The 9,581-nt window shown below is 44.2% G+C and overlaps 1 long non-coding RNA gene across 1 annotated transcript; it reads left to right on the top strand.

Moving 5' to 3' along the window:
• Positions 1–355: 355 nt before the first annotated feature.
• On the top strand, positions 356–3,573 carry LOC149346895 (uncharacterized). The gene is made up of 3 exons (XR_016292113.1): positions 356–601; positions 1,416–1,596; positions 3,273–3,573. It is a non-coding gene; the product is annotated as an uncharacterized LOC149346895 (long non-coding RNA).
• The last annotated feature ends 6,008 nt before the right edge of the window (positions 3,574–9,581 follow it).

Below are 9,581 nucleotides of genomic sequence, written 5' to 3'. Positions count from 1 at the left end.
GCGGCTTTCCTGGCCCCAGATGCGTCGCCTGTAGCTGCCGGCATGCTGCCCGGTTTTCCAAGCTTTCGTTCGCAGCGCCGCCAGAAACAGATGGTTGTGAGTAGTCGCATTTTTTCACCTCAGTCATTCCAATTTGCTGACTTTGTAATTGAAACAAAATATTTTGTCGTTTAATGCAACAAGTTTGCGGCCAAAAGGGCTTTATCAATTCTTTTTTTAACGCGTGTAAAGTTAGGCGACATTAGCCTCATCTTTCCGTTCGCTGGCGGCGGATTGCGAGTCTCATGTTGGCCGCGCGCTACACTATCTTTTTTAGGACGCTGAAACGACTCTTTGTCATGCTCTTTGTTGACGGGGTGCGACGGTTGTGATGTTGTGGGTGCGTTTCTTCAGTTTGTTTGTGTTAAATGTGCGGCCTCGTTAGTGTTGTGGTAGTGTGACTGAACTCGGAAGGTGACAGATAGCTCCAGTGCTGCGGAAGACGTTCTTACGCGCACGCAGTGCTCAAAAACTGCTCTGACGTACTGCACGCAACCACGCCGAGAGCGGCCGGCGCCCGATGCCCGATAGAAGAAACGGCTTGCCGTGAACGTTGACAAATGTAAGTACAGAACTGGAAAATGACTTCTGCGATGTGTCGGGGGTATGATTGAGGGCTGCGAATGCATTTGGGTTGGTCTTCACGTCTTGTTCGCAGTGAGGTGCAAAATGCGGGCACCACGCGATCGTTTGCAGAGAGAAGGTGTTCTGACACGCTCGCTTGCCAACTATGCAACTTTTAACCCGCCGCCTCACGCTCTTTGTGCCAGCTCCTCGGCGCAGGAGTTATGTGATAGAATTTGGTTGCACGCCGAGAACTATGGGGTGCTGCTTGGTTCGTTATTCCGACTGAACAGGAGCAGCGCGTGAAAAGGAGACCTTAAGAACGAAAAGTGCTTGTAGCGGCGTGGCGTGCGTCTTTTGATTCTGCTGCCTGAGTGTTTACTGGATAAGGAGCATTGCCCGTTCTACGTCGCAGTCACATCAAGTGCTGTGTTTCTTGATAGTTCTGGTCAACGAAACGACGATTAAAAATAGCAGAACCATTCCATTGCAGTGCAGCTGAGCTAATCGCACAATGGAAGGTTTGTTGTCATTTTATTTTTTTTACGTTCACTACATTTATGTCATTCCCCCATTTTCAGTCTGAAGCGATAAAAGTATAACGTGATTCGCGAATAATAGCTTTAAGAAAAGTATGACAAGCTTTGTAAACCATTTTTTTCCAACTATTGGAGGCATAGGTAATTAATCATTAGCCTCCACTCATGAACACATTGGACTGAACAGCTAGAGGTTGTAATGGGAAGTGGCTTCTGTGATGATGTTTATGAAAGCATGGCTCTAATGCAGCCTTTCTTCAAATGCACCCGCAGTCAAGCCCTGTACAGCTGCTCCACCGGTGTCATCACGCTACTTTTGCACCAGCTTTCATCTGTCATCGAGCCAGTGCTACCTCAACCAGAGGCAAATGACATCAAGACCTGCTGGTTCAGCCTATCAGCCATTGACACTGGATATCAAGCATGTGCCACTTGTAAAAGGAAAGGTAGACAAGTGGGTATATTTTCCTTGTCTTTTTTAGCCTGCCAAAAATCTTATGGTCCAGGCTCCCTCTCTCTTTCGTTTTTTTTTTCTTTTAAAAGAGGACCAAGAGAAAGGGAAAAGATATTGCGGGCATCATGAAAGCACTCCCCTAGTCAAGTGCATTGTGTTATAGTGTGAAATGCTTTTTATAGTTTTTTCCCTCATGCCTCTCGTGCTTGGAAATCTTGACCACTGTATAGACCAAATTAAAACAATTATCTGCTTCATGACCTTTATACAGCAGTCTAAAAGCAGCAAATAAATTTTATAGGTTTACTTCAGCAGTACCTACCTCTTACAAGGTATGGCATGTTTGAAGTGAACCAGTGATGTTATAGGCATGGCCTGACGGGCAATGCATAATTGAATATTGGCGTTCAAGTGCAGCACTCTGCTTTAGAAGCATAGGTGTTGCTAGCATCAATAATTGATACCTTACCAGGTTATCCTTGCATTACATGAAACCCTGTAAAGCTTATATTTTAGCTGTACAGAAGAAAGGTGCTTATTCGATGTCATGAGCATTGCTGAGGTTTTCTTTCACACTCCCTTTGTCACAACTAACTGCACTGTACAGTTGAAATGCATTTGGAATTGAGTATTGGTGCATTGTTATTTTTATTCATGGCGACGTTCAGTTACTGATTGCATTACACTAGCTGAGCCTAAGTCAACAAATATTGCTGTGACCTTAACAAGACCCCTGGCTTTACTTGAACTGATGCATTTGATGTTGCTTTTCTCCCGTGCCATCAAGGTTTGTAATAAGCTGTGTAAATAACTTAATTTACTTTCTCGAGGTATTTATTGCTGCAATTAGTGACAGGTAATTTCCTAAAGAACAACCTAAGTGCACATTTTTATCTTCTTTGGAACACTTGTTTGCTTGTTTCCCTTGTATTCTTAACTTAAACAGATATGAGCAGGCCTCAGCACTGGAGGGATGTGCTGCTGGACAAATAAAAAACTACCAGTCCAGCTGCTCCCTTAGGGGCACGTTTCTGAGGCTTTTATCGCTTGTAGTTCTATGCAGCTTTACTTACAAGTATTGTATCTGACGCAGTGTGTGCCTTAATATTTTGATTCATTTGCTTTAGAGTGTGCCACTCTTGCCCTGACGAACTTGCTCAACTTTGTACTCTTTGTTCATACATTTTCCCCTAACACCTGGTATAGCTCCAAATGATACATTATCTACAGCAACATGTGCATTATATTGCAATGTCTTTGTGCCATCATTTCTGAAAACAAAAGCTGCCTGAATTTTTGTGCAGACAAATCAGAAACAAAATAATTTTCATATTTGATGGCCTGCATGTTATCTTCATATGACTGGAATGGCTAAATATCTCTTCGTGGTAGCCTAATTAGGTGTAACACGTTAATGTCAGTTCCTGTGAATATAATTCAGTCTTCGAATGTGGGGGCAGAATTGAACACAACAGCATGTTATAGCTTTTTCGTGTTCAAGGACGCATTACATTTATTCTAGTCTTGTGACTGCTGCTTATGCTATTACTCAGCAGCCTTATCAAACTCACTCGGAGTGCTGCATTTTAGTGCACATTTAACTGATTGTTGCTTCTCCGTGTTTGATTCTATTAGAAGTTACTATAACTGTATACTTTGAATGTTTTCTTGTGCAGTTCTCTTGCTGCTGCATTCTGCCATGGAGGAGGCTACCTGTTCGTGCACACGTCTCATCACTAGGACGCTACCTCTTCCGCTGGTGATGCAGACAAGTAACGACAGGGTTAATTGGAGAGGCATGGGAGAGGCCTTTGCCCTGCAGTGGGTGTAGTCAGGCTGATGATGATGATGAACAACAAGCAGGCTGCCTGATATTGAGGACAAATGTCAGGATAGTGCACCAACAAAGTTGCTTAAGCATTTCTGTGCTGATGCATTTTTATTAAAATCAGCTCATAGCTTAATATCTACATCCATGGGGACATTCAGCATATATTTGGCATCTGTTTGACTTCTAATTCGCTAGTGTTTGCAGCCTTTAATGTTGGTCTTAAGACAGTGTAAGCATTGTTTCACTGTGTGGGATTTTTTAGCTGTTTTGGAGAGATGTGTGTATGCATGCACAGTTTTTTTCCACGGGTTTGTTATGTGGCTCATGGAACCTTCATGTTACAGAAGAAATTATTTCATTTCTGTGTTGTACAGGAAAGTGAGCAGTATTTATATGCACCAGGCCTTTCAGGGAAGAATAAGCAGTTTTCAAAAATATGGCTTTTGCTGCATAATATTACCAATGTTAGCAGACACCAGAAAGCCGGTGAGGTGTATTTAGTAAGCTGGTTAACTAATTTCTGATAATTAACTTTTTAACTAACACAGGTTTGCAACTGGTTGCAGTTAGAGACTTTTAGCCAGTTGTTCGTAGTAGCCATATCAGTTTCTGGAATGTACAAAACATGATTACTTTCGCCGCTGTGGCTCGACAAAATTTGGCTGCATCGTGCGAAAATACATGCGCTTTTGAAAGCACACAGGGAAAGAAACCCCTCCAGTGCATGTAACTGCTACAAATCTCTAATGGCAACTAGACGCCTAACTCTGATAGTGAAGGAATCATATTCTTAGCAGTAAGAAACACACATAACACCAAGACACACACACACAGGACACCCGCTAGACTTCAACTATCTTTACTGGACACTTGTACAACATAAATATGTATCACTGAGCACACGCAGGTGCCTCGTCATCCGCAACAGGTCTAACTACGCCCTGCCCTCTCCTGCAATGCATACGGTTGCGCCGATAAACAATCTTTTTCTGCCAACGCCAGGGAGGGAGTGCTTACACATGTCACCCGCCTCTTGAATACGGAAGACTTCGATAATTTCCCTTTCTTTTTTCTCGGCTCCCAGGCCTTTCGTATTTAAGAGGCGGGTGACGTGTGTAAGCACTCCCTCCCTGGCATTGGCAGAAAAAGGGATTGTTTATCGGCGCAACCGTATGCCTTGGAGGAGAGGGGAGGGCTTAGTTAGACCTGATGCCGATGACGAGGCACCTGCGTGTGCTCAGTGATACATATATATGTCGTACAAGTGTCCAGTAAAGATAGTTGAAGTCTAGCGGGTGTCCTGTGTGTGTGTCTTGGTGTTGTGTGTGTTCTTACCGCTAAGAGTATGATTCCTTCCAGCCATTACCAACTAGCCCAACTTATTGTTTTAACGAAGTTTCTGATAGTGAAAAGGCTCATTAATAAAAATTAGCTAACCAGCTTACTACGTAAGACTCTTCACAAGTTTTCTGGTGCCTGCCAACACTGGTAATACTATGCTGAAAAAGCCATACATTCATCTCAAAATACCTGTTTTTTGAAAATTACTTAGTCTTCCCTGAAACACTTCGTATATATGTAAGAAAAACCTAACGGGGTTTAATTGACGACGTTTTGGTTGGAGGGCCAGCCGTTTTCAAGTGTACTACAGCATTTGAAGCACACAGCTTTTGTTTCGAATGCTATACTATACTCGAAAAAGGCTGGTCCTCCAGCCGAAACATCGTGAATTAAAACCTGTTATGTTTTTCAATTGCTGTGTGTCAGTCATTGTTACTAAGAGGGAACTGAGGGGAAGTGTGCCGAAGGCAATATTCTGTTCCTCTATTGTTCTCCATAAAATATTTTGATGCATCATGCATGTGTTGTAGCGTGTATGTACACTTGTGCACAATAAATGTAATAATTTGCATTTTGCTTCTATTATTCTTTAAGCACTCCAAGATAGTGTTCACAAAATGATTTTGAAGTGATAAATCTATGTTGGTAAAAGTGTTGTACTGTGTAGTTAACATACACTTTTCCAAAAGTTGATGTAGGAATTATACTTTCTTCGTACTTGAGTCTTTTGAATAACGGTGGCCAATTGTCGGAAGACCGTTGATAGGGTGTTGGTAGACATTGTCGGTATGTGGTTGATAAGAAGTGTAAAGACTTTCTATGTACTTGAGTCTTTTGGATAACGGTGGCCAATTGTCGGAAGACCGTTAATAGGGTGTTGGTAGACATTGTCGGTATGTGGTTGATAAGGAGTGTAAAGACTTTCTATGTACTTGAGTCTTTTGGATAACGGTGGCCAATTGTCGGAAGACCGTTAATAGGGTGTTGGTAGACATTGTCGGTAAGGCGTCAGTAGGAAGTGTATACAAACTCGATAAGGGGATGATAGGAAGTATAAAGACTTTCTATGTACTTGAGTCTTTTAAATATCGGTGGCCAATTGTCGGAAGACGGTTGATAGGTTGTTACTACAATGTACAAAGGCGTTTAAAAGACTTTCTATTCAATGTTGATAGGTTCTATTAACAATTGTCGAAAGACTTTCTAAAGAATGTTACTAAAAATTTTTGTAAGGGATTGACATAGAAAAGGCGATGGTTGAAGTTCCAATTTTCGTATGGGGTTTGAGGGGGGAGACCACATAGCGGTATAACAAATGAACTGCTCTAAAGAAACAAAACAAACAAACAAACAAATCGAATCTCAGGCTTATTAACCAAAATGCTTGTCCTTGGGAGACGTGCAGCGAGAATGAGTAGATTCATATCGCGCACGACTGAATAAAAAGTGACGAATATTTATAAAATAATATTGAATTGCTGAGTTCTGAGCACAATAATGACTGAAATGTGCAAACTGCGTTCAGAAACACTCCCTCTGATCGTTTGCTAATAAGACTGCTACTATTATGTTCTGTAATCCTCAGCTTTGAACAAAAATTAAAAATATAAAAATGAACCTGATATTGCACTTGTACGTCTAGATTAATTACAGCGCTTTCATGCATGCCTGCAGAAAGCGAAGCACAGAAGTTTTTTATGAGCGAAGTGCCGGACCGAAGGTCCACAAGGGCAACTTAGTTCTACAAACAAAAGGAATGCGCGGCGGCCTCTTAAAAGAAACGCTGAGGAAAAACTAAACTTGATACTTTGATCAACTGATTGCTTTAATCTACCGATAAAGACGCTAATTTAATCGAGAATGAAGCTTTCACAGGCTAATAGGAACAAAAAAACGCGACCAGAGATTTACCATTGCGGTAATGCGAAATGCTGAGATTTGTGCGAGTACTTAGTAACTGTGAGTAGTGGTGCACGGATCCCTGCGACAATAGAGCTTGTTTGCCGATTTGGTTTCTGTATTACGTTCCTACAGCGCGACTGACAATGCACACAGAATTAAAGACACAACCCTCATACCCAACAATTTTGGAAAAAAGCCGTTTCGAGCGGGAAATCATTTATCAACACAATTTTTTAAGCAATATAAAATTTCGCAATAGCAACCTTTATACCCGCCGATCACCCGACGGCGTCTTGTACTTTTTTGTTCTATTAACGTTATTGGTATCTTCAAAAGTGTTCCTCGTTGGTTTTCTATGAAGGCCTTAACTGTTCGATGCGCTCGATGGAAACACTGTAAAAGAAAGATTTTGCTATATATCAGAAGAATGTACCATTACTTTCAATATTTTCATAACAGCATCTTACACTTTTCCAATTTTCAAAATTTTTGTCCTGATCCTTATTCTTATTGTCAGATCAGCCATTACAGATGCCTCACTGGCGGCCAGAATTTTCTACGCATTACATGTGGGCATTGTTTTTTCAGTACTGTTTTTCTAGTAAGATTTCAGTGGCCAGACAGCACTGTATTGTATCTTCTGTTTTGAGCATCCTCAGCCACGCTGTCGACATGGTATACGGAGATCTCTGTTGCGTTTGTGCCTTCATGCAGTTGTGTTTTTGGAACCAGTCATGTGCGCGCATGGGATGATTGGGTGTAGGAGGGCAGGTATGCGCCACGGGCGCGACATTGCGCCACGCAGGGCCACGCTTTGTCGCTAATTAATACACATAAAGCAGGGCACACATGTGCGAAAACTTGGCCGTCGCGCCGCACCGATCGCAGCTTGCGAACTGCCTCCCCACTGCAAGCTGGGACACACGGAGCGGTGAGCATCGATGCGCGCTCGACTCAAGCTCCGCCCACTTCTCCACCGCGAAGCAGTGCCTGAGCGCTCTGTCCTCGCCTTAAGGCAGGCGTCCGGGGTAGCAGGCACACGAAGGAAGAGGAGCGTTAGGGAGAGAGACCATGACCGACGTTGATGATGACCACATAATTTCGCTGAACGTCGTCCGTAAAGCAGCCGCTGCTAAAAAATACAATAAAAATTTAGCGAAGAAAGTTAGGAAATTCTAAAGCGTGCTTGGCGAAAATTTTGTGGTCAACCCACTGCCGCTTCCCCGAACCGCTTGGCGCGGAATCACTGGTCCGCTTCGGAGCCATGCGCATCACTCACTCGACTGCACCGAGACTACCGGCGAAGGAGCGGCGGTGCAGCTGCCACCGCCGACGCGCGCTCGCTAGTTCTACCGCTACTGTGTGACGTCACGGTTGCTATGCACAGCTGCGACCACACTGGCGCGCCGGTTGCTAAGGAGGGGAGGAGATTGCGCCGCTGCGCGAAGAGGCCACAGTTGGCACGATTACAGCGCACTGACGAACACCGCGAGCATGGACGGACGCCGTCAGCATGAGCCATTGAAGGCTTTCGCCTTAATACACGCGCTTTGTCCCGTTCTCTTCGCTTGTGTGTGTGTGGTTTATGGCGCTTTTAAATTACAATGACGACCATGGAGCAAGTCACAGGGGACGGAGGGAGATTTAAAACACGGCGGTAGGGCAACACAGAGATCTGAATGTGATTGGTATCAACAGAATGTGCTCACAAAATGGGTGACCGAATGTTAACGCATTCCTATTCAAACAAATCGCATTGTTCGCCGTGATTTCTTTTTTTGCTAAGGTTTGGCGGATGTTCTTAGCTAATCATACTCAATTTCTTATAATACAACCACTGGCGCCGCTGGCAAAGGGCGGGGTTAATGGGAGAGACATGGGAGAGGCCCTTCCCCTGCAGTGCGTGTAGTCAGGATGGTGATGATGACGTTGGCTATGACTCCTTTGTAGCCTTTGACGCACCGCTTGCCTCCGCCCTTTCCAAATCAGTGTTGTTTGCGCAGAACTCCCGCAATAACCCTGTAATTTCTGCCCCCAGAATTTCTTTTGATGAAAGGAAAGGTACCTTTTCTTCTCCACCTCCTACGTCAAACAAGGCCAGCATTTCGTTGTTGCAACCCGAATACGGAATACCCGGGTTCGAACGCGGCTGCGGCGGCGGAGTTTCGATGGAGCCGAAACGCAAAAAAAAAGAGCCGTATGATGTGCGATGTTAATGCACATTAAAGATCCCTAGGTGGTCGACATTATTCCGGAGCCGTACACTGCGGCACCTCTTTCCCCTTTTACTCCCACTTTCCTTCACTCACAGACGGCGCGGTTGAGGTGTCTACTGAGAAGTGAGCCAGTTACTGAGCCTTTCTCAAACCACCAATTTTCAAAAAAACTATGAGTATGACTTGTCGTTACTGAGACATGTTTGCAGGAGGGGGTCAAACGTTTGCACAGAGCATGTTTTCTTAAGCATGCTATCAGTGAAAGAAATTAAACGAAAGCCCGTAATTGATTTCACGCCTTCGATTAAAATCGGTAAATAGGTTTTTGAAAAAAGAAAATGGAGCAGTACCGGTCTGACATATCTCGGCGGACACCTGAACCGCGCCGTAAGGGGAGGTCGGAAGGTAGAAGTGAAAGAAGAAAGAAGTGCCGTAGCGGAGGTCTCCGGAATAATTTCGACCACCTGGGGATCTTTAACGTGCACTGACATCGCACAGCACACGGGCGCCTCTTGCGTTTCGCCTCCATCGAAACGCGGCCGCTGCGGTCGGGTTCGAACCCGGGTACTCGAGCTTGATAAACGAGCGCCCTACCACTGAGCCACCGCGGCGGGTCGTCTTCGAGTACCACACTTGCTGTTACGACGCACGTACCATGCGTGTTTAATATCGGCAGCAGGCATTCGGCAAACAAA

Source organism: Amblyomma mixtum, chromosome 4 (genome assembly GCF_055824585.1).
Source record: "Amblyomma mixtum isolate Tamu chromosome 4, ASM5582458v1, whole genome shotgun sequence".
Classification (NCBI taxonomy): Eukaryota; Metazoa; Arthropoda; class Arachnida; order Ixodida; family Ixodidae; genus Amblyomma; species Amblyomma mixtum.
Note: the sequence above shows the minus strand (reverse complement) of the source record. Positions and strands in the feature narration are given on the sequence as shown.